The sequence below is a fragment of the Vulpes vulpes genome, chromosome 12, assembly GCF_048418805.1.
Source record: "Vulpes vulpes isolate BD-2025 chromosome 12, VulVul3, whole genome shotgun sequence".
Taxonomy (NCBI): Eukaryota; Metazoa; Chordata; class Mammalia; order Carnivora; family Canidae; genus Vulpes; species Vulpes vulpes.
Window position 1 is genome coordinate 163,531,242 of NC_132791.1, and position 26,162 is coordinate 163,557,403.

At 38.3% G+C, this 26,162-nt stretch overlaps 1 protein-coding gene across 11 annotated transcripts in view; it reads right to left on the minus strand.

The window, feature by feature from the left end:
- RERE (arginine-glutamic acid dipeptide repeats) overlaps window positions 1-26,162 on the minus strand; it is a 403,339-nt gene that overhangs the window by 254,615 nt on the left and 122,562 nt on the right. The window contains exon 1 of one of the 11 annotated variants that reach the window (XM_072731206.1): window positions 1,084-1,166. The exons of the other annotated variants lie outside the window; for them this stretch is intronic. The gene's annotated coding sequence lies outside the window, so the exon portion shown is untranslated. Of the gene's footprint in view, window positions 1-1,083; window positions 1,167-26,162 lie in introns of those variants that run through there. 11 annotated transcript variants of the gene reach the window in all.

Sequence of the window (26,162 nt, forward strand, 5' to 3'; positions counted from 1 at the left end):
TCTGCTTACAACCTACTGCTCAGATCATAATCTGTGCCCCCAGGATCACCAGTTCTCCATAAGTGCTAACTTTTCCTGCACGCATCCAGGCTGATAATTTGCACACACACAGATTTAGGAAACACACTCACTTTGCCCTTCCCCCTTCAAAAAAAAATATTTGTCCAGTAACAAAGATATTGAAAGTATTTCTGTCGATCCACTGCTCAACCCAGTTAAACAAAAAACAGTATAAGGTATTTTTTTTATGATTTTAAATTTTTATTTATTTATTTATTTATTTAAATTTTATTTATTTATTTATCTCAATTCTCTATTGAGAACGAGCAAGCGCGAACACGTGCATGTGTGCACACAAGTGCAAGCAGAGTAGGACAGGGGGACAGGGAGAGAGAATCTCAAGAAAACTCCACACTAAGCTCAAAGCCCCATACAGAGCCCAATCCTATGGGCCAGTGGATCACAACCTGAGCCAAAATCAAGAGTTGGACGCTTAACAGACTGAACCACCTAGGCATCCCTATAAGATACTTTAATAACAAAAGAAAATCTAATCTAGAACACACTCATATTCAAAACAATCTTCATCTATTCACTGAACAAATGTCTATTAAATGCCTACTGTGTACTAGTTACTGCTGTAGGTGTGTGGAAAGCAGCAGAGAAACACACACAAACTTCCCTGCCCTCGTGGAGCTAATGTTCCAGGCAGTGGAAAAAGACCATAATCAAAAGAATGATATGAATATAGTACATGAAGAGATCTTAAATGGGGAATCCAATGGGGGGACACAGAGCAGAGAGGATTGAGATTTTATTTATTTATTTTTTTTTAGGATTGAGATTTTAAATGATGGTGAAGGAAGACCTCAGGCTTTGTCCAAGCAAGAGTGTCAGAGAAAAAGCCATGAGGGCACATGAAGGGAGATCATCCCAGCAGAGAGAGAGCAAGTGCAAATGTCCAGAGGCATAAGTGAGTTCAGCACACTCAAGACACAGGAGGCCAAAGGAGCTACAGTGGCATAAGGAAGAGTGAAATGGTGGGAGATGAATTCCTAGAGGTGAAGGGGGGCTAGATCCTACCTTACAGGCTAGTGTCAGGTCTCCGGCATCTTTACTCAAGGGCCACGAAGTGACGTGAATGACACTTCAGCCACTGCAGGGATCTGAGTAACAGAGAAAGACATGGTCTGACTTCTGTTTAAGATCACTCTGGCCATTGAGAAAAGACTTAAAGAGATGCAGGGGTTGCAGCATGAAGACCAGTGAGGGAGGAGGCTTACTGCAACATCCCAGGTAAGACAGGAAGGTAGCTAGGGCGGATCAGTAAGGCAGAAGCAGAGAAGAGTCGTCGTCTTATTTTCTATGTATTTTTAAAGTAAGCATCAAAGAGAATGTGCTGACAAACTGTGAGGTGAGGTGTGAGGTGTCAGGAGCAACTCCAAGTGTTCTGGCACGAGCCACTAGATGATGAAATGGGCATTGTGTGAGTTTTGGAAGAAAGATTAGGAGCTCAGGTACTAACATGCTAAGTTTGAGAATCCTATAAAAACCAAATAAAGATTTTCAGGAGGCAGAGGTCTAGGCTAGAGATAAAAATTTACTTTTTAATTTAATTTTTAAAGCCATGAGATTGAGATCACCAAGGAAGTGAATGTACATAGTTTTTCTGATAAAATTTTTTAAACCCACAAAAACCTTTATTACTCATGCTTGAGTGGAAAGGATATTCAAAACAGACCTACATACATTTCCAAAAGCAACACCTCAAGGACTCATAAAACAAAACAAAACAAAACAAAACAAAACAAAACAAAAAACCAGATATTCCTCTCACTAGTTTCCACATTTATCAGATTGCACTTCATTTTATCTTAACTGGTAAAATCTTGTCAACTAGCCTAGTCATGTTCTCATCTAATCAGAGTCAAAGGCCATCAAGAGTCAATGATCCAGAACTTCTCTTTATAACTTCAGGCTCCTTCACCCTCTGCACATCGTCTGCCTCTTCAAAGTGAAGCCAACAAATGCCCACAAACCCCTCAACACTACTTATCAAAACCAATTCAGATATAAACTGCTAAAATTTCTGTCCTGCTCAGGGCCCAAATCTTACTCTAAGAAAACCATTTCCTGATACTACTGAAGCCGGCCCATGACAGAACTGAGCTGAGAAGCCAAGCCCCAAGTTCTTGGCAATGCCATGTGCTGAATTGCCTTGGACAAATCACTCTACCTCTGTTTCTGAATCAGTTTCTCTGCTGTAGAATAGGGGCAATCACTAACTACTTCACAAGAGCTGCTACAAGAATTAAGTTAATTAACCATACCATACGCATATGCACTTACAGATTGTGAAGTGGTTTACAGATGTAAACTCACTAATAGAAAATACCCCATAGTATATTACACCAAACATCATCTCTATCCTCAAGAACTTAGTATCTCTTGTGGCGCACGTGCGCACAGGTGCGGGGAGGGGGGTGGGGGTGGATATTCTATTGTACAATTTAGAACTAAATCATGTAAAACTGACTACAAATGACAAAAATTCAAAAAGATCCTCTCTGGAATCATGTAAAACTCACTTGTCCATGAAAAATTGCCACTTCCTCCTGAGTTCTCACTCCCTGAATTCTAATCATCTCAGTTACTCAAACCAGATTCTGTAGGACATTTGACTCACCAAACGCAGCTAGTGAAGTAAAATTAATTCTTCCTCATTCAATCAGATCAAGAAATATTTATGTTTGTCAAATGCCCAACCACACACCAGGCATTTTGCTCAGCCCTTAGGGTCTACCAATCACATCCTGAATATCTCTATAATTTATCCATTGCTCCCACTAATTTAGTAAGTCATCATCATCTTTCACACAGATTAATACAACTGCCTTCTAACTGGTCTCTGTGACTAAAATTTTGTTCTTGCCTTCCTTCTGATTCATCCTGCAATGCAGCCAGCCAGCATGTCTGACACTGCATCACTTTTTTTAAACAGCTTTATAGAGATGTAATTCACACCCCTCACAACTCAGCCTTTAAAGTACAATTTACTGTCCACCATTCCTTCCCAAAGACTGCAGAGACCTTCAAATCCTAACTGCCCCCTTTGCTTCTCCAGCCCTATCTCCACCTCTCCTGTGTACTCCAACCATTCCAAAACACGTCCTTGCATCTCAGGAACCCATGTGTTTAGGACACTCATCCCCTCCCCTTGGTCTGCCTAACCTCTGCTCACCTTCAGGGCCTCAGGTATTTCTGTGACCCAACTCCAGGAAGGCTCCCACCATTCCCCATCCTGCCTATAAAAAGGCTACCGTTATCCATTGTTAACCTCTGTCAATTCTCCACTGACAAGGACCAAGTCTATCATACCATGTTCACTGAAACAACTCCCACTAAAGCAATTTCCTATCTGTGTCAAATCCCCTGAAGGGTGTCGACCTCATTATCATTTGCCATTCAGTTTCCCAGAGCTGACCACACACCCTCCTGGAAAGGCTGCTTGCCTTTGGGTTACCTAGCACAGTCCTCTCTTGGGCCTATCTACCTGATCCTCTACCCCCAGTACCCAGACAGTTAGAGCAGGAGTTCTACAGGACACTGTGTGGGGTCCCTTCCTCATCCTCAGCTTCCATCCTCATCAATCCCACACATGTCCATCAGGCCACAGGTAACACACACACACAGGTGATCCACAAATGTACATGTCTACCAAACCTCGGCAGAGTGAAAACTGCACCTGCAGTCTCCTCCTAAAGGTCTCAAAGGTATCCTCAATGTATCCAAACTAAAGGTACACTCTGGCCCCAAATGAGCCCCTCTCCTAAATGGTCTCTCTCAGTGAATGGTGCCACCTTGTTATGGTGGCACCTGCCCATCCTTGTTATGCAAGCTAGACATCTAAGCAGCATCATTAGTGCCTACCTTTCATCCCAGCATCAACAAATCCTGTCTCTGTTACCCTACATTTCTCTCAAGCTCCTCTACTTTGGGCCACCTCCAACACCACAACCTCAGTTAAAGCTCCTAGGATGGCTTTTCTGGACCACTTCAACTGACTTCTCTTCAAATCCACTCCAATGAACCCTTATAATTCTCCTTCTACACTTGAGCCAGGGTGCACCTTTCAAAAGGCTGATGTGATTATGTCAATCCACAGCCTAAAAATGGTCACTCAATGACTTCCCACTTCTATTAGCTAAAAACCCAAATCATAACATAATCTACAAAGCCATTTTGGTTTTTTTTTCTTTTTTTCTTAAATTATATCTAACCCCAGTATGAGGCTTGACCTCAAAATTCCAAGACCAAGAGTTGCATGAGCCAGACAGGCGCTCCAAGCCCCTTCACTTCTTTATCTGACTCATCTCACACCCTACTGGGATTCCTTCCCTTGGTTTCCTGAATACACCACACTTCTTCCTACCCAAAATAAGTACTCTGCTAATATTCTTCCTTTGGTCTGTGATGCTCCTCTCCTTTCTTGGCATCTCCTACTCTTCCTTCACGTCACAGCTCAACAGCAACCTCCTTGAGATGTCCTTTCTGGTCCAAAATGACCAGTTTAAATCCCTTTGCAACACTTTCCACAACTGTAATTTCACATTTATTTGTGTGATTTGATTAACAGCTGTCTATAAGCTAGAAGTTCCATGAGAAGCTGACCCCTGACTGCTTTTGCCCTCTGTTGTATTCTCAGATTCTAACTCTGCCTGGTACATAAGGACAAGCAATAAATTACTTCTTTCTGCCCTCTCTTTCACACATGAGCTAGATAAGTCAGAAGAGCACTAGGATAAGACTTTTATTTGGGAAAGAAAATATTTCACGAGCAAACAAGTGAGGTAGTGTTTGATCTGGATCATACATCATGAAAAGGGGAAGGAGGAGCAAAAGAGAAAACATTCCAGATGCAAAGAAGTTCAGTAAGAAGACTGCTGAGTTAAAATGCCAGCCTTGATGGGAACTACAGGGAAAAACCAGTAGGAAATAAACTTGGGTGGGGGGTGGAGGGATAGCTCAGGGAAGCCCCTAAAATAATAAAGAAGCTAACATTCACTGAGCACTTAACATGCACTAAGCATTTTACACATTAATCCATTTAATCTTCACTAGATTAATAAGTATTCAAGAAAAACGATATGTAAACTAGGTCATATGATCAACCTAACTCTATTCAGTAGGTACTATTGCTACGTACATTTTCGCAATGCAAAAACAAGCACAGAGAACCTGAGCAAATAGACCAAAATCACAAAGGTGTAATTTTGTAATTACACAGGTGTCTGAAGCTGAATTAGGAAAACAGAAGTAACATATCCTGAAAATCTTGATGTTTCCTGGCGAGCCCTGAAGGTTGTTAACAGTAATATTACTCATCAGTGACTTGCCTGATCATAGGGCCAAGAGGATGATTCTGTTATCATACACTTAAAGAGAAAACCTGATGTCCCTAATGTCAAGTACAAGGAAAACCAAATGCCTATGAATCCAAGCCCCTGATATGAAAGGGTATAGAATTCCTAAACTTACTTTCCCAAAGCATGGCTATAAATAGAAAACTAAGCAGATGGATAACTAAAATACTGCACATCCACACAACAGAACATTATTCAGCAATAAAAAGAAGTAAAATATTGATATATGTTACAACATGGATAAAAACTGGAAAACATTATGATACATGAAAAAAAGCCAGGCACAAAAGACCACATATCATATGATCCCATTTATATGAAATACCCAGTAAAGGCAAATCCACAGAGATAGAAAATGCAAATTAGTGATTGGGAGGCTTGGGAGAGGAGGTGCAGGGTCGTGGGACTTCTATGGTTTTGGGGTTTCTTTTAGGAGTGATAAAAATATTCTAGAATTGACCATGGTGGTGGTTACACTTATCTGTGAATATATTAAAAGCCATTAAACAGAATTTAAATGGGTACATTATATGCAAATTATATTTCAATAAAGCTATTAAAACACACAAACAGCAATGTTGCAAACTAATAAGAAAAAGTTCAAGCTTTACTACAGCTAAGAAAAAAGATGCATCTGGCTAAAATAAACATGAGCTTTTACCTCCATGATTGAGTAAAACCACCTCTTAAAGCTGTAAAAGCATAGTTAATTAAACATACAGAACAAGTTTTATTTCACGTAATGCCAGAAAGTAATCTCTCTTTTTTTTTTAAAGACTTTATTTATTCATTCATGACAGACACAGAGAGAGAGGCAGAGACACAGGCAGAGGGAGAAGCAGGTTCCATGCAGGCAGCCTGATGTGGGACTCAATCCCAGGACTCCAGGATCACACCCTGAACTGAGGGCAGACGCCCAACCACTGAGCCACCCAGGCGTCCCACACAATAATCTTTAATACATAGGAATACGTGGTGTGTTTACCACCTCGGCCCAACATATTCACAAGTAGGTAAAGTTGGACAGGGTTGCTTTAAGTCTGCAGAGTAATTCACAACCTGGCAGAAAAGCTCTCAGCATTTGATGAAAGGTAATGAATGACAGGGTGAGTTTTATAGTTAATACAATTACACTTCACACAGATATGAAAAACCAAATGCATTCATAATGCACTTCTAATCCAAGGACAAAAATTATATCAAGGGAAAAATAGAATCCTAAAACTCACTGGAGCAGTCCTTCTACAATACTTAGAATCCAAGTCTTGGATGGAAAGGAAAATAGCCCTCACTAAAAGCATTAGTCTAGGCCCAAACTCAACTGGCTATCTTCTACATGTAAGCTATTCTAACTGGCTGTGATTCTTTCTAGGTTGACCAAATGTATTACCCTGCCATCTTTGTTAGCCTGAGGTCAGTCAGAGAAAAGCAGAAGAGCCACCGAAACCACTCCACTGCAGATGCAGGCAACTAGTGAGTGAGCAGGGAATACTGGAGTCCCAGGGCCTGGACCTCAATACTTAGATGTGGTAGCTGTAACACTGATCATCAAATAAACACAAAGTCCAGAGCAGAGTCTCGGTTACTTCTTCCACGAATTAAGCAAATAGACATGTGTGACCAGAATACACAAAATCTCTAACCTCAGAGAGAGCTAAGAGTTTAGAAAGAGGGAACAGATGACAAACAAACAAGAAAATACATAGTATATTAACCCGTGAGAAGTGCTATGGAGAAAAGCAAAGCTGGGCAAAGGGGATAAAAGGTTGTTTATTTATTTAAGGTAATCACTCATAAGGTGTCATTTGACCTAAAGAAAGTAAGTGAGTAAGCTAAACTGTGTGGTTATCTGGTAGAAAAGCATTCCCAGCAGAGAAAAAGTAGGGACAAGGGCCAGAGGCAGAAGCAGGCCTGGCATATCCAAACAATAGCAAAAGGCCATGGTGGCTAAAGCAGGGAAGGCAAGAAGGAAGCCAGAGATGAAGAGGAAGCTGGGGGCATTTACTAAAATAAGAGAAAAGCCACTGTAGGGTTTTGCACAGAGAAGTAACATCTGAGTTACATTTTAACAGACTCCCTCTGGCTGCTGTAGAGGTATAGGAAACTATGGATTCAGGCAATAGTTCAGTGGTCCTGTGGGTGCTAGCAGAGGTCAGAACGTAGATGGTTGTTCAAGCAAAACCATCACAATCTGTTGTCAGAATGGTTGTAGAATGAGACAAAGAAGAGACCCATATCTGGACCTGAGCAACTGGACAAGTAGAGCTGTCATTTACTGATATGGGGAGGAGACAGTAAACTGGTAATTCTGTTTGGAATATATTAAATTTGAGATGCCTAGTAGGCAGCTAAACAGAGTTGAGAGGTCAGTAAGCTCTGGGCAAGTAAATCTAGGAGTCCTCACCATACAAGTAGTACCAACCACCATAAGACCAGATGGTCAAAGTATGGGGATGAAATATTCAAGGTAGCAAGAAGACATCACAGACAAGCCAAATAAATCTGTGAATGACCAGTGAAGCTGCATTGACAGGATGGTGGAAAAACTATACCAGGAACATGTTCTGAAAATCCTACAATGAAAACATACACTGGTTTACTCACAGAGAAACCCACTACATATATAACAGCTGCCTAGAGACAAATTCCATATTAATAATGATGTTACCAAATGCTGCATTTAATAAAATCTAGGCTGCTATGGTCTTAGTTGGTCTCCACTTTAGGAAGACATCAGATGGCAACACTCCCCCACCCTGCTTCAAAGGGAAAAACACCTGCTGTCCAAATGAAGACTTGCAGGTGGGGTATGCGGTTTGAAAAGTTCTCACCTTGCAAATTAATGTAAGAGAATTGTTTGATTTTTAAAAATTACATTTCTGAGGCCCTAAGTTAAATATTGTAAGGTCCATACGAAAAGAGAAAGAAAACATGCAGTGATGAAGTATATAAATTCAAAACATAAGTTCAATTCCAGAAAAATGAGGTTTAATAGGCTCATTAGTGATGTTTAGTCAGTGTCATAATTTGAATCCTAAAGAACTGGTAACCCAAAGAAGCAGAGGGTAAGCTGTATTATTATCATATCATATACTTAATATGAAAGGTTTAACTAAATTGAAAATCCATGTGCATTATCAAGAAAATTATGACTACAATGATCAAGGAAAGAGTGCCAAATTTAAAAAATCATACTCTGGAAACATAATTTTAAAAGATCAAATTACTAAATTTTGGCTAATGACAAGAAAGGTGTTTCCAACAACTAGAGAAGATGCAATATTCTTCATCATTTGCTACCTCCTCTATAAATAAATTCTTTCATGAATGGCAACCTTCAAAAATTTGAAAATATGTTCATCAAAAAGTCTTTATCAGAAATTGAATGTAATCATTTTATGCCTAGAATCTGAAATAAAAATGTATAGTTCACAGAAGAAGCTCAAATTTTCCATTAGAAATTTGGAAAATACTTTGTTGGATATTTTAGGCAAATTCAATGTTTATTATCTTCCCTCACTGTTATATCCTGTCTTATATTAGAGAATACATAATGAATTTTTCACACAGTACCATATATGCACTCCCAAAATATTTCCAGTTTACAGTATGCTATACAAATATCATTTTCTATGTATGTGAACAGTGGGAAGCCTGAACTCAGGTAATCTGAACAGTGGAAGCACATTCCACAATTGACTGTTTTAGATTCCCTATACTTGTTGGCACCAGAAGACTGATTACATTAACATTCAGAATAAGAATAACCATAAAAGAAGGGGAAGGGTCACTACCCAGTAAGAGAGTTTACATTTCTAAAAATGCATTCTCACAAATAATTATCTCTCTGCCATCATTCATCAGCAATGAAGGCTACACTGCTAATTTTTTCTCAGCACTAAAATCTCCCTCTGACAAAGGGTACCCAAAACACCAAGAGCATTTAAGATATATATGACATACAGCAAGAAGCTAAAAAGCACAACAGTCAAATCATGGGCTCAAGAGCCACATGGTCACTTTCCACTCTGGAACTTGAAAATGAAGAAACTACAAATGGAAAAAAGGAAACTATGGAAGGAGGCATGGTACAGCACAGACCCACAGAGTGTCACCTGAAGTTCCTACTTTAAGCGTCAGCAGTAATCCCTCTGGTTATTCAGATATACCGTACTTGGCTTCGGGCCCCAATACATTAGCACCATTGTATCATCACAGTTTTTAAAGAGTCCTTTTGCAAAATAAAAATAGCTTAAGAATATACCAGTTCCCTTCTATTAGGTATCTAGAAAAAAATCTTAAATACCATTATCTCAGGATCAAATACTAATTCTGTCTACAAAACAAAACAAATGAACAAAAAACACCTTGAATATGTGTCAACAGCAGTATGTAAAATAAACTCATACGGAAGGCAGTTTTTCATTTTCATCCTCCTCTTAATAGGAACAGATACACATTCAAGAACAGTCCCTATTATTATACAAGAGTTTAATTTATTTATTACAACAAACTTTAAAGGATGATATAATAGCCCCATATCACCCATAATATACCGCAGTCCTGCTCAGCTTATAACATATTCTCTAATAAAAAAATCATTTACTTCTTGGATCAGGTCCACCTGAGAATGCAAAGAGAATGCCATCAAGTCTACATTAGGGATTTCCAATGGAAGTATGGCACCTCTCTAAAGCAAGTGTCTGCCAAGATCTAAAAAAGGTGATTATTGAGAAACCCATTAATTTGCAACAAAGGGCTCCAAACAATAAGTCCAAAATGAAAAAAAAAAACAATATATTCCTTAAAGAATGGAGTGAGAAAGCTTAAGGCTGTCAAAAGTCTATGTTAAAACATACACACATTAAATCTACAGCATTATAATTTAAAATGCAAATTTTAGAGGTGCCAGGATGGCTCAGTCGGTTAAGCATCTGCCTTCAGCTCAGGTCATGATCTCAGGGTCCTGGGATCGAGCCTCACATCAGGTTCCCTGCTCAGTGTGGAGTCTGCTTCTCCCTCTGCCCCCAGCTCCCGCTCTCGCTCTGTCTCTCAAATAAATAAAGCCTTTATTTTAATGCAAACTTTATTAAATATTATGTGCAAAACTCCAGGTTTTTTCATAGGCCTCATTCCCATCATGACATTAATAAATTATTAAAGCAGCCCTGTAACTACCACTAGACTAAAAGAGAACCTTTTTGATTTATAGACCTGAACATTATCATCAGAAGGGAAAGCACTACAGAGAGGGAAAAATAAGAAAAGATATTTTTTTAAATATTTTATTTATTTATTCATGAGAGACACAGAGAAAGAGAGAGAGAGAGAGAGAGGCAGAGACACAGGCAGAGGGAGAAGCAGGCTCCATGCAGGGAGCCCGACCTGGAACTCGATCCCGGGTCTCCAGGATCAGGCCCTGGGCGAAAGGCGGCGCTAAACCACTGAGCCACCCGGGCTGCCCAGAAAATCTATTTCTATAGAACTTTTCCAACTAAGTTTTTTTTTTTTTAAATACGAAAAACCAAGTGAAAGGATCACACCTTGGAACAATAATTGTGTTAAAACTGAGTAGGCTGGAGGAGGCAGAGAAAGCATTTCTTCCAGAAGCAAGTACATCTGCTAACAAGACTTCTATTGGTCATATTTTGGCAGGCTAAAGCAATACCACACAGGTATTTTTTTCTATGCTTTCATCCCATATACTCTTAAAAAAAAAAAAAAAAAAGACAGAGCAATTGCCAGATTAAATAAGGTCTGTATCCCAACTGTTCAAAGTCAAGTTCCCTTGACAAATTTCCTCAATTTTGTTGTCAAAGAAAAATTAAACCTACAAGCAAAATACTCATTCCATACTCCACAACCACAAAAATACCAGAAGTTCAGTTTTATTGCCCAACATAAATGTATAGTGAAGAGCTCTAGTCTCTAGTGACCTTTAAGAATACCTGGAAAGCGCAAGCAAGCAATATTCAACACGAGAGAACATAAATCTCAAAAGCAACTGACAAACTCAACCTGGAAGGCTAAACTGTAAATGGAGCAGAGTTACAGCAACATTCTCCAAAGAAATCCTCTCTTTCACTTCAGAACAGAAAAATTTCTTCTCAAATCCTTCCAATAGAAAAACTGCCACTTCTGATTAAAGTCAATTTGATCAAATCTATGAGACCTGAGGGAAATGCACAGGATCCTTTTCTTTACTCTCCTCCCTGCTTCATCTTGCAACTTGCAAATTAACTAACAATATGACTAACCATCTAGAGACATGTGTGCCATTTTCAGCAACTGGTAATTTACAGTTTTGTTTGTTTTTAACCAGCTGGATGTGATGTGTGTTGCCTATTCCCTACAGGTCTGTCACTTTTGATATTTTTTTAAACAAATGACATGATATGAACAAAGTAAGAAGCATTTTTAGACTATTACAGAATCTTAGAACTGTGTAGAAAATGCATTAATAGTAAAAGGCAGCTCTTCTCACCAAAGCAAAACCCACAGAAGTCCCCAATAGTTGAGAAGAAATTTTTATACATCCCCAGAGCCTCATTACCACGTCCAAACTAAGCGAATCCTACTCTGCCAGGATCAAAAAACAGCAGGGTACTATTAACCTTTCTGATAAATTTTAGGCTTAGTAATCAACCAGACTGACTCAAAGACAAACTGAAAATGCTGTCAGGGCTTCTACCTCTAGTTCTCAGCCCATGGGGAGAAGCAGATGATGCGCAAAACTGAATGGAGAAGAGATTTTAATTTTGAAAACTGTCAAGTTTCAGCTGCCTTTTACATAGGCATTCAGACTGAGTTATCTACTGGACAACTGGAAATACAGTCTCAGCTCCATCAAATGCTCAGAAAAAAGACCAAGGCAAGGAAGGTGTCTTCAACACATAGAAAGTTTTCGACATAGAGAAAATACTAAAATACAAAGAATCCAAAGATTTTAATATGAACTAAATGAGATGGCCCAGAAAGACATTAAATGAAGAGCATAGGGCTTAAACACAGACACCACAGGCATTTTCCAAACCAAATTCCTAAAGAAAAACAAAATCTGGACACCCTTAGAGACAGCCCGAAAACAACAACTACCACAATGAAGACTTCTGTTTAAAGTTAGTTGGGGTACCTGAATGGCTAAGTAAGCTGGGCATCTGCCTTTGGCTGGGGTCATGATTCCGGGTCCTGGGATCCAGCCCTGTGTTGGGCTCCCTGCTTGCTCAGAAGGGAGTCTACTTCTCTCTCTGTCCCTCCCCTGCTTCTGTATGCACTCTCCCTCACTCTCTCATAAGTAAAATATTTTAAAAATTAAATTAAAATAAATAAAGTGTGTGACACATTGCTAGTACTCATAAAGTTTATACCATATATTGTCATATTAAAGGGTTGAAGAAGCCTGTAGGTAAGAAAAATGCTCAACAAATTAGTTATCAACAGAATCAAACACCCAGAGTAAATTGCCCAGTGTACTTCATCTCCAAAAAATGATCAATGCCAACTCCTGCTCTTCCTCAGAACAGTATGTGAGTTGTTGACAAAAGTAATTTAAATTCTCCAACTTAACTGCATTTAGCTCATCCTTGAAAGGTCTCATTTGGAATCTGATGCCCCAATTACTTGCCACATCAACTCATGCCTTAACCACTGCTAAGATTATAGAAAAGTACTCCTAACTAGTCAACTAGTCATTTTCTCCTCATGTTAGAGGAGAACCATGTAAAGAATGATTCATTTAAAAAAAAAAAAAAAAAAGGTGGGTGGGAGATCCCTGGGTGGCTCAGCGGTTTAGCTCCTGCCTTCAGCCCAGGACATGATCCTAGAGCCCGGGGATCAAGTCCTGCATCAGGCTCCCTGCATGTCGCCTGCTTCTCCCTCTGCCTGTGTCTCTGCCTCTCTCTCTCTCTGTCTCTCTCATGAATAAATAAACAAATAAATAATCTTTAAAAAAAAATGATTCACTTCACAAAACACTCTTAGAAGGGAAGCTGAAGGACTTTAGTTAGGTATTAAGGAAAAACAGAAGGATTAAAAGGACAGAAGGAAGAGGGGGAAGGCTAGAAGAAAAGATCTGCCAGTCAGAAACATCAACTCCCTCAAGTGGGATATTAAATCAAAATGTTAGGGATCCCTGGGTGGCGCAGCGGTTTGGCGCCTGCCTTTGGCCCAGGGCGCAATCCTGGAGACCCGGGATCGAATCCCACATCGGGCTCCCCGTGCATGGAGCCTGCTTCTCCTTCTGCCTGTGTCTCTGCCTCTCTCTCTCTGTAACTATCATAAATAAATAAATTTTAAAAAAAAAGATTTAAAAAAATAAATAAATAAATCAAAATGTTAACAAACATAAGGAGAATATGGATCTCAAGAAAAAAGAGGCCCTTAACATCTAAAACCACCATAGGATACCAAGGCAGCGGGAGTATCTCTGGCCTTAATGTGCTCTCGCCACAACCCAGGCTCCAAGTCAGGCAAAAGGACAAAACCTCCCTTGTCACCACAGATGATCTATCAATCAAAGTCATCAGCACCACACCACAGGCTGGAAATAACAGCAAGCAGGTAGGTATTACCAGCCACAGTTGTGAACAATATGAATTTGGAGGAAAACTATCAATCTTTTTCTCTATTCCCAGCTCCTCCTTTATTATACTCTCTCTCCATAAACACAAATGACACCTACCTTTTGTCTCAGTTTTGAAGACCCTCATTCAAGAACTGTTGAGGAACATGTTAAAAGTGTGTCACAAGTACAACCTTTCAGTTATAAGATAAATAACTCACGAAAAAAAAAGGAAAAAAAGATAAATAACCCACGGGATATAATATACAGCATAGTGACTATAACCTATATACTGTATCCATATATTTGCAAGTTGCTGAGAGTAAATCTTAAAAGTTCTCAACACAGGGCACCTGGGTATAAGCATCTATTGGTTTCAGCTCAGATCATAATCTCAGGGTCATGGGATCAAGACCCATGTATGGCTCTGCACTCAGCATACAGTCTACTTGAGATTCTCCCTCTACCCCTCCCCCACTGTCTAAAAATGAATAAACAATCTTTTTTTAAAAAAGCTCTCAACACACAAAAAAGGTATAACTGTGTGGTGATAAATGTTAACTACACTTATTATAGTGAACATTTTGCAATACATATCAAATATCAAATCACAGTATTATATCCTATAATATATAATTCATGTGTTATATGTGTCCTGTAACTAACAAATGTGACCTTATATGTCAACTATACCTCCACTTTAAAAACAGAACTTCTGAGGAGAGATTATTGGGTCTAATTTCCTCCTTCAAGAAACCATCTCTCCAGTCCCCACTATTTAATTTTGTTTTCCCACAACTGTCCAATAAAAGCCCTCTATATGTATCCTCCACACTTGGGACTTACTCTCTTTCACTTTGTTCATACTGTCTCAACTGCTAGCTCAGTAAACATTGGTTGAATAACTGTGTATCATTCCAGTCCAATCCAAGGGCTCTGAGAAGTAATCCTTAAGGTCTCCAAACCATTCTTGTCCATCTTTAATTAATTCCTTTTGCAATCACAGTCTGTATCTTACAGCTTAACATTTTAACATATATTACTAATGCAAAATATCTCATTATTTATTTAGTAACTCATGTATTTCATATATTGTCTCCTCTCATCTTTCCCTGTAAGGGTCTACAAACAGAAGAAACACGCCCTGGTCCTTGATCCTTGATAGCTTTAAACCACAAGCAAGTCAACTGATCTGTCTAAACTCTGGTTTCATCATCTATAAAATAAAGATAATAATATAACACATGCCACAGAGTTGTGAAGAATAAGAAAAATAACCCAGGTAAAGTACTAGTCTGCACAATGCCTAGCGGATACAAGATGTTCTGAATGTATGTCAGTTAACACTGGTGATACTAACAGATTATGTTCTACACATCCCTAGAATCCCACAGCACAGAGGAACTCAATGAAGGTTTTGCAGAAGACAGGGACGCAGGGGTGGCTCAGGGCTTGAGCGTCTGCCTTTAGCTCAGGGCATGATCCTGGTCTGGGGATTGACTCCCACATCAGGCTCCCTGTGGGGAGTCTGCTTCTCCCTCTATATCTGCCTCTCTCTGTCTCTCTCAGGAATTAAAAAAAAAAAATCTAAAAAAAAAAAAAAAAAGAGGGGGGTTTTGCAGAAGGAGACAGCATGTTAGAATACTTCGAGCTAATCCTAGGAGTATTATTTCAGTTTGTACTGCCAAATAGGAAGAATTTTCAGTTCTCAGAGAAGCTTGTACTCCTCCCCAAAGACTGCTCCCCAAGCCTTTATAAAGGGCTTTCAGGGCAGCCCCGGTGGCTCAGCGGTTTAGCGCCACCTTCAGCCCAGGGCCTGATTCTGGGGACCTGGGATCGAATCCCACATCAGGCTCCCTGCATGGAGCCTGCTTCTCCCTCTGCCTGTGTCTCTGCCTCTCTCTCTCTCTCTCTCTCTCTCTCTCTCTCTCTCTCTCTGTATCTCTCATTAATAAATAAATTTTTAGAAAAAAAATAAAATAAAGGGCTTTCTCCACACCAACCTACTCCAGCTGTCTAAGTATGGTCTTCTGTTTCTGCTCGGATTCCTAAGAGCAGAAATTAGACCATGTTTAACTTTGAAAGCCATCAAATATTTGATGAATGAACAAAATCCATTTATTAATCAGGCTACATTTTTCATTATCCATTAATATGCTTTCCTCTTATAATCAAAGAGCACAGATTATGAAGGCAGAATAATAAGGTTCTCATCAATGTTTTTCTTAAATACATGAAAATAGGCTACCTCTGGGTTTTTTGTTTTATAACTTAAATTGCAACTCTCCATGTCACATACTAATAGTGCCTTTTTATTTTTTTTTTAATTTTTATTTTTTTTTTTAATTTATGATAGTCCTACAGAGAGAGAGAGAGAGAGAGGCAGAGACACAGGCAGAGGGAGAAGCAGGCTCCATGCACCGGGAGCCTGACGTGGGATTCGATCCCGGGTCTCCAGGATCGCGCCCTGGGCCAAAGGCAGGTGCCAAACCGCTGCGCCACCCAGGGATCCCTGCCTTTTTATTTTATTTTATTTTATTTTATTTTATTTTATTTTATTTTATTTTATTTTATTTATTTATGAGAGACATGGGGATCGAGAGAGAGAGAGAGAGAGAGAGAGAGAGAAGGCAGAGATACAGGCAGAGGGAGAAGCAGGCTCCATGCAGGGAGCCTGATGTGGGACTCGATCCCAGTACTCTGGGATCACGCCCTGAGCCAAAGGCAGATGCCCGACTGCTGAGCCACCCAGGCATCCCTAATAGTGCCTTTATATTCCCTTTTTCATTCCAATTTTCTCTAAAAGAAAATAAATAAAAGCACAAGTCAACAAAATTATAACATGTCTGTACATGAGAGAATGCCCTCAGATGTTATTTATTACACAGCCATGTGAATCACTTATGGGATTTTTTTTTTTAACTTATGGGATTTAATACAGGACTGTGCTGTCCAGTATGGTGGCCAGGAGCCACCTATGACTATTAAAACTAATCAAAAATAAGTAAAATTAAAAATTCAGTTCCTTAGTCTACACAGCCACATTTCAAGTACTCATCAGTCATAAATGGCTAATAGCTACTATGTTGGACAGAGCAGACACAGAACATTTCCAACATCACAGTAAGTGCTATTAGATCTGATTCAGATTAAATGTATATAAATAAAAATATTAAGAATCCCAATTCATTAATAACCTACTCCCTTTTAATTAACTCTAAGAGCTCCAAGTATAAGAATATGCACAAACATGAACCCAGCGGCTTTATTCCTCTCACGAAGACAAGAGATCACAATCCTTCTTAGAAAAGACAGAGTAAGAAAGTCCCATAGCAATATAAGGCTTTATTCCTCTATTCTTTCAGCAATTTACAAAACTTGCAATTTACAAAAGCAAGAAAGCATTTTTCTGCACTATACCTTTTATCCAACAGAGTCACATCTGCCAAGTTTCAGACTCACAGGTTCGTTCCATTATCCTACAGTGTCAGCACTCCTTTGTAAATTCCCTTTCCACACTGATCTCCTTGGACTCACTCAACATATTATGCCATCACTCTATAATCAGGGCCTACAGTCTCCGGCACATAGGCTATACGTAATGACAGTCTGGATAAAATCGTAAGTCTATCTGCTCTTGGAGGATTTTTCCAATCCTCTGCAATTGCTATGTGGGCATGTGGGAGGCTGCACATTTTTCTTCATAATAAAAACAAAATCCCAATTTCTGCAAAGTTGGTAAGTTACCTCTGCATTTATAACACAACATGACAGGCAGACCTGTTTTTCTATAAAATTAGGGCTTTTAAGAGCGTATGTTTTCAATCACTTATTTCTCAATAATGACTGAAATATCTCAAAGCATTCCCTGAGCACTTTGCTAGTTTTATCTGCCACTTGTGTTGATTACCACAGGCTGCTTATACACAGGAAGAGAAGCAGAAGAGGGAAGAACTCATGACTCTGGGCAGGGATATTTTAACATAAGTCCTCTCTAAAATTTGAACCACAAACATCTTTCCATAATTCAACACTATGGTACCAGCTTTAAAACAATAACCCAGGGGAGAGGGTTTTTCTGAGTGATACGCTGGGAAGAGAATGTTATAACATAGGTACATGGCAAGAGATTCAATGTTTTGGAAGAGTGGCAGTCACATGACACCAACACACTTCTCACAGAGACTTGGGGGAACTGGGGAAGGCCAGATGAACTTGTTCAGTAATCATTCCAACTTCTTGGTTATTTCATTACAAGAATGAAGAAGAAGAAGAAAAAAAAAACAAAACAAAACCTTTGTATTTGTATTTCACCCTGCAAGTCCCAAGCACTCATGATCTCTGAGAATAAGATCAGCCATCTTCCTTGAAAAGAGGCCAAAATGTGACCAACTAGTCCTTTCCACTGAAAAAGCAGCTTCTGAATCTGAGAAAGCAAGCAAAAGTAGGGTGGTGGTCTATAAAGCAAATTCTCCCCCAGGAAATTCTGACTTGAAAGCAAAGTATTCCACAGAAAATGTTTCCAGAAGGACTTTGACAACAGGAAGGAGCAATTCAAAAACAAGGACATAAAGTCACATAGATTGGGGGTAAAGTGGGTAAGTCAGGAGGCTGATGGAACAGTCTATAAAAAAAATCTTAGTTCTTAAGGCATCTTGAGAATCAGAATTGAAGACTTCGAGGTAAAAAGCAAAGAGAGACTGTGAAATACAACATCTATGTTTAAATGGGTCCTTGGGAGAAAAGAAAAGCGCTCAGCCAGGATGAAAGAAGAAAGAAAGGGGAAGGGAAGGGGGAAGGGAAGGGGGAAGGGAAGGAGGAAGGGAAGGAGGAAGGGAAGGAGGAAGGGAAGGAGGAAGGGATGGAGGAAGGGACGGAGGAAGGGACGGGAAGGGAAGGGAAGGGAAGGGAAGGGAAGGGAAGGGAAGGGGGAAGGGAAGGGAAGGAGGAAGGGAGGGAAGGGAAGGGAAGGGAAGGGAAGGGAAGGGAAGGGAAGGGAAGGGAAGGGAAGGGAAGGGAAGGGAAGGGAAGGGAGGAAGGGAAGAAAGAAAGAAAGAAAGAAAGAAAGAAAGAAAGAAAGAAAGAAAGAAAGAAAGAAAGAAAGAAAGAAAGAAAGAAAGAAAGAAAAGAAAAGAAAGAAAAGAAAAGAAAAGAAAAGAAAAGAAAAGAAAAGAAAAGAAAAGAAAAGAAAAAAGAAAGAAAACAGAAAAATAAGGCAGGCAAGCAGTATACCACCTTAGTTCCCCACTACAGTATGAAATATTTGATTAACTTAGAAGTGAGAGAACACCATTTCATTGTTCACATCTAGTTCAGATTAAGTATTGCAAATACTATAACCCAGAAAAAAGGATAGAGATAAATAAAAGAATAAGAGAAAACTGCTTCCCACTAATATGGGTCAATTCTGCAGGAATACATGTCAAGAAAACATTACCTTGGGACACCTGGGTGGCTCAGCAGCTGAGCGTCTGCCTTAGCTCAGGGCATTATCCTGGAGTCCCAGGATCGAGTCCCACATCAGGCTCCCTGAGAGGAGCCTGCCTCTCCCTCTATCTATGTCTCTGCCTCTCTGTGTGTGTTTCTCATGAATAAATGAAAAAGAAAAAGAACGAGAAAGAGAAAAAAAAGAAAGAGAAAAGAAAGGAAAGGAAGAAATTACCTTATGTATTCTACAAATTTTAAGTACAGGTCAAAATTTCCAAAAGCCCAACCTGCTAAATGGAGGGAGGGTGAGAGAAAGAAAGTACAAAAGCAGGTAAAATAAAGGAGAGAATGGAAATTTGAAAATTCATCATAAAATAACCATAAACACCAAGAGATAAAAGTGCTAAGAATGGGGAAGGAAGGTCCTTATTAACAAGTCTACTGAGCTTTTAATTTTTAAAACCATGTGTCTTTTCTAACTTACAAAAAAGCTAACAGAAACAACTAGAAAGAAAAATAAATGGTGGGTGAGAAAGGATGTAGCAAGAAGAGATGCGTAACCAACAATAAACTACACTCCTACAATGGTCCAAGTACTTCCGAACCAAACTAGATATGAACCACATATAAAAGCTCACTGTTCACATACTAAATTCTTTACAGTAACTAAGGAGTCTTTTAAAAATATTTTTGTCAGGTGCTTTGAAAATGAGGTTTTGGAAGCCACATCTCACCATCTTAAAAAGGTAAGAAAGCTGGTTCTTTAGTTTAGCTCAGCTTTAATTTCTATAGCAAATATTTGACTTTAGAACATCTAGCACTGTACCAAAGTATAAATATTTGCTTAGCTTAATCATTATATATTTTTCTACTTCCCCTGTAAATATGAAATGTGAGGGGAAATCTAAAATCATTAATGCCTAAATTTGGCTGTAGTTTAAAATATACTATTAAACAAAATCTGAGATTGGGTAGCACTTCAAGTTCTGCATCACAAGCCTTTTATTAAATCAAGAAGACAAAATGGCATTTATCTCTACTACAGATCAGAACAGAAAGAAGTTTCCTGAAATAGATGCTCACATCAACAGCACCAATCTTCACAGATCTCAGTAAAAATAAAGAAACACAGTCCATACTTAGAATTTTAAGGGTAGCCTTAAGGAAGGAAGTCAGGAGTAGGAGGAGAAACAAACTGATTATTTTATATCCTAATATTCATTTTGAGAGATGTGGACAAATACGGTAACTCACTAGGTTTGAGAAGTTAAGCCCTTAAGTACAATAAACTCCATACCAAAAGTATTTTTGTACACTCTGCTCTTATTCAGCATAATCATGCAAAGCCCTAATGAGACTTGAGGCTTATTTTGATCACAAGTCTCATTTACTCTGAATCCTCGCCTATTTTGGCTAAGTGACAAAGACTTTTGCCTTCCTCATCCCCAGGCTGTCCTTTGTGCTGTAGCTCTGTCATATCATGAGATTAAATCTGTCTATTCATGTGTGAAATGGAGACTTGTTCCTTTGTTATACACAGCCTGTACTATAAGGAAAGTCAGGCTCTATACTCTTATAATTTCATGACTACTAATTGCAAGTAAATTACATCTTACTTCCTTTGTAACATTTATAGAATATGATACAATAAATTATGCACATTTCGACATAACCTTGCATGCTTCCTAAACTACACAACTAGTTTCTCTTCTGAGGTAGTTTGAACATTTTATGTAGTTTCTTGGGAGTTTTTTGTTGTTGAAATCAAACTTTCCTCTCTGTGCATTTCTGTTGTACTGACCTTGATAATCTACCCTATTTGAGTATGACCCACCACAGACATTCTCAAAATAACTGTGACCATATCTTTTTTAATGAATATATTTCCTGGTTTCTTTGAGGTCACAATGTTTTACTATGTATTGACAATAAGACTTCCCATGTACAGATGATAAAAGCTAATATTATCTACAAAACAAAGATAACACTATAGTGACTAATGTCTCTACACCCAGGAATGTGAAGCATATAATGATTACTTATGAAATATACTGGCTCTAGTAACAGAAGCTAAAATAAAAACTATGGAGGCAAGTAATGATGTGCATCTCAGAGATACTCCAGCCTCAATCAGGTTTCTTTAACCAAGCCTTTATTAGAAATGACAAGTGATTCTTTCACATGCTTTAATTCAAAGAAACTGAGTCTCAGAAAGATCACAGATTCAGAGTGCCTGGGTGGCACAGTCAGCTAAGCATACTGGCTCTTGATTTCGACTCAGGTCCTGATCTCAGGGTCATGAGACTGAACCCTACATCAGACTCCATGCTGAGTATGGGGTACATCAAGACTTTCTCTCTCAAATAAATAAATAAAATTAAAAAGAAAGAAAGATCACAGGTTCAAAAGTGGGAGATAAAACTACTCAACGCTATGGTTTAGCAGAATGAGCACTGGAGAAGCCCAAAGGCACCAACCAGAAATTAGGCTCTAATATTTACCAACTCTGTGCCTCATTTTCTTCACCTTAAAGAAGGGAAGGTGGGCACCTGGGTGGCTCAGTTAAGCATGGGACTCTTAATTTAGGCTCAGGTCATGATCTCAGGGTTCTGAGATTGAGCCCCACATAAGGCTCTGTGCTGGGCATGGAGCCTACTTAAAATTCTCTCTCTCCCCCTCTGCCCCTCCTCCTCCTTCCCTGTCTCCCACCCCTCTATCCCCCCTCCCCCCAAAAAAGATGAATGGGACTCTAAAGCTCTATTAGAATGATTCATCAAACTTCAACTGAATAACTTTGTAAACCAATGTAACAAATGTTACAAATTATTAATATTTTAGGTGCCAAATATCTGCAGGATTGGGAACACCAAACCTTGCACATCCAAACAGAAAGATGACAGGGGCCCACTGAAGCAAGTGGCATCCCCTCACTACTCCACTTTTCAGGCATTCCACAACTCAATACCACACATATGTACCTCTCTGCCCCTTTGTTTTTCTTTCTTATGCCATTTCTCCCTCCAGGCTTGTTCTTCACTTTTCCCCACATTCTCTGCTTGAGTGACACCAAAGGGCACTATTTAGAGCTAATGATTCTACCTAAGAACTAGAGAAATTAAATTGCTGAACTCTCCTAAAGAGAAAAAAGAGAGACTCTCCTGGAGAGAGAAAAGAGACCTTTCCACAAACCTGTGGTGACACACAGATAGTTGACAGTCTGTCTGCTATAGATGGCCTAGGGGAAAACCATCCCCCAGAGTTACTGGTGCTGCTTGCAAAAGAAAACCAATAAAGGTATAAAACAAAAAATATTCATTTACTGCACAAAATAAAAAAATGCATCCACCCCTCTTAAAGAAAAATCACAACTCTATGGGGCTATTAAACCTAATCTTAATTTAAAAGAATTAAAATCAAACAAGTTTATTTCATAAGCACTCTTTCAAACCTAGATTAACAATACTATTTAATACATTTAAAATGCAAGGTGTTTGTTTTTACAGTTGGCTTTAAATGATCTTAGTAATAAATAAAAGATACTAAATAAAATTTCCTTTAGAGTCAAACGTGCTAAAGGTGACTTAAGTTTTTCATGGTTCAAAGAATGCCAAAAGCCTTCATTTTAAAGCATACTTCAATAATCAAATACGTTTTCAATGAATCAATCTACCAAGTAATACAGTAGGCCTATTAAAACTTCATCATCTTTTAAGTATAGACATGTTTGCTAGAAAACCCAGTGTCATCAAATAAAGAATCATTTCTCATTAAAAAAAAAAATCCAAAAAAAAAAATCCAAGGGCACGGAGCGGGGTGGGGGTGGGGGGATCCTGGGCATAGACAAAAAGTCCGTCCTTTTTTTCACATGATAGAATACTAAAACACACAAGCTTATGAAATCATGTCAAATAGGTATATTAGCACTAGGTGTCAAATTCACAGCAAAAACAAAAACAAAAACAACATATTTCAACTAAACATTTAGAAAACAAACAGGAATGGTCAGTTAAACAATAATCAAGCTAAATAATCATTGTGGCTCCTAAAGAAGACAATCAAGATCAACCACAATCTTATGCCCTCCAATGCCACCTCCCCATGATGACAAGATCCATAAGTTACCACCATCTTGATTCCTGCAACAGCAGTGAACACAGAAGACAAGTTGGTCACCTTCAGAAACTAGCTACCAAAAGTGGATTAGAAATTCCTTTATTAGTACAGATATTTAGAGCTAACTTTCTGAGTTCCAATAGATGATTCACAGATACCTTCAGTTTAAGCAGTTTTCAAGTAAAGTCCTTTTCTTTTAACTATACCTCTTTGGGTTCCAACTGATAAAGAACTACAAATTTGCTTACTAGCTTCTAAGTAAATGTTTACCTATTGTTTCTATTGCTCTGAAAACCAGAACAAATTTTCCATCATTTTTTTCAAATGAGTGTTACAGAAATTAAAGGACATTGAAGTTAGTTAATTCTAAGAGTACCTGAACATCACATGTCAGTATGTAAGATATTATTTTAATCTTGGAAAACATAAGAATAGGAAAAAGGGTAAAACCTGTATAATCAAGCTAGGTCCCCTACTAATAGTAAAAAAAGAAAAAAAGTTTCTTTTTCTACATGCTCATATTTGGCACAATTCAATATGAATTAATGTAGTAATTTATAATCTGTTCTCAGTTAAATTCGTCCACCAAGAACCTGGAAATGATTTATCTGCCAAGAGAATATTAAACAAGTAAAATTAATTCTAGCAGTGTCCAAGCTTTTGCTTCCTTGTGTTCTAGTATTAGATGCTGAAATCTAATTTTTTTAAAGCAGACACTGAACTCTCCCTGGCGCCTTATTTTAAAACTCAACCCACATTAGACCAAACTGAGGTTCTCCTGAGAAACTGAAAAACTGAAATGAGATTTAATGTTTTCATTTCTAAAGACACATTATTGAAAAAAGTCCAGTGAAATTATCTTACATTTAATATACCCTTTACACAAAGAATAAATTAATATTTATAAATATGACCAGAAACAACCTACTGAGGATCTTCTCTAAGGTCAAGGCATCTACTGAAATTAGCGACAAAGTATGAGTTTTCTCTCCCTCCCCCTCTACCTCTACATAATCAATTACATTTGTTCTACAGAAATCTGTCTCCCAGTGGCCCACTGTTGCCCTTTCTTTTTCATCCATTCCAACAAGTCTGGAGGCTGTGAGGTAGAAGAAAGTATTATTCATAGAAATTAAATTAGGTATTGAGAGGCAATGAGTAGAACAACTTGACCTCTCAGCTATTTTCTCCTCTGTTTAATGGGAATTATGGTCCTACCTCAAGAGAGCATGCAGAGGATGAACTTTAGAATATTTTAATGTTACTAAAAGGAAAGATCATATTATCAGACTTGCACACTAAGGGCTGTATCTCTCTCTTCACAGTTCATCACAGATCTACCATATTCTCAACATTTTACAAAGGACTACTAAAAATAGATCCTACATTAATGAACTGTAATGTACTTGATGCATAAAGGAAACACAACTAGTTAAAAAGTCAAAACTTCAGAAAAATTCTTCCATCTTTCCCCATCTACCAAAACCAACAAACTTTTTCACTGACCAACTGGGTTGTCTTGGCAGAGTGTGATCACAATCTCATTTCCTTTATACTAGCACTAGCACTAAATTAAATTAAACAAGATTGTTTTGCTGGTGTACTGGTTTCAAAAAAAGAGAAAACATTATCGTTAAGTTCCTTTGATCTCTTTTATCGTCTAGGGAAATATTATACTAAATTCTGGGGTGTGTGTGTGTGTGTGTGTAAAATAAATCACTAGTAATTTTTCTACCTCATAAGTCTACAGTGTCCAAGCACTGTCCTGTTAAACTAAGATACATTAATCTGCAAAGATAAGATTCTTTAAAGAGTTTTCATGGGCAAGAAATCTAATAATTTACTGGTAATTAGTAAATGTAATTGCCAACTTAAACCCAATTTGAAGAAAGCTATCTCAATATTTATGATGCTGTGTGATCTGATCAGCCTTCAGGGAGGAGATGCCACTAACTCCATGTGTCACTAAAACCCAACATTTTAAGTTTGGATTTTAAGAGGGCAGATTTGATCCTCCCCAAGAAGAACTTTTTAAGTACACGTTTCCTAATTCAGTAGTCTACCCACTACACTTAAAAAGGCTTTGTAGACGGTATTTTCTATTATACTAAGTACATGGCAATTAAAATATTTGTAGATCAAAGTTTCCATAGCAAATATTGATACTTCCTAACTTTGAAAGCTAAAATCGTATTTTCAAGTACCAAATAACAAATTACTAACGGTTGTAGGGAATCCAAAATTTAAAAGTTATTAAAGTCAGTTAAATAATGGACATTGACTTTTCATTGGTAGAATACTGTTTAGAATTCAATGTCCAAAACCTGGACATTGAAAACTGCTTTCAAGGTACCAGATGAAACTAAATGATCTAAGATTGCTCCAATCTATCTCAAGTACTCCAGGTGGTATAATTTTTACACCAAATTAAAATTTTGACAAGTAAAATCCTACTAGATGAAAAAGTACAAAAGTAAAAATCCCACAACTATGTGTTTATCATTTAAAGCCAACTGTAAATAAATAAATAAATAGTAGAAAACATCAGAAAGTTCAATTGGGACATGTTAAGTTTTATTTTTATTTTTTTGGGGGGGGGGGTGGGAGGCATGTTAAGTTTTAGATGCTTAGAAGATATC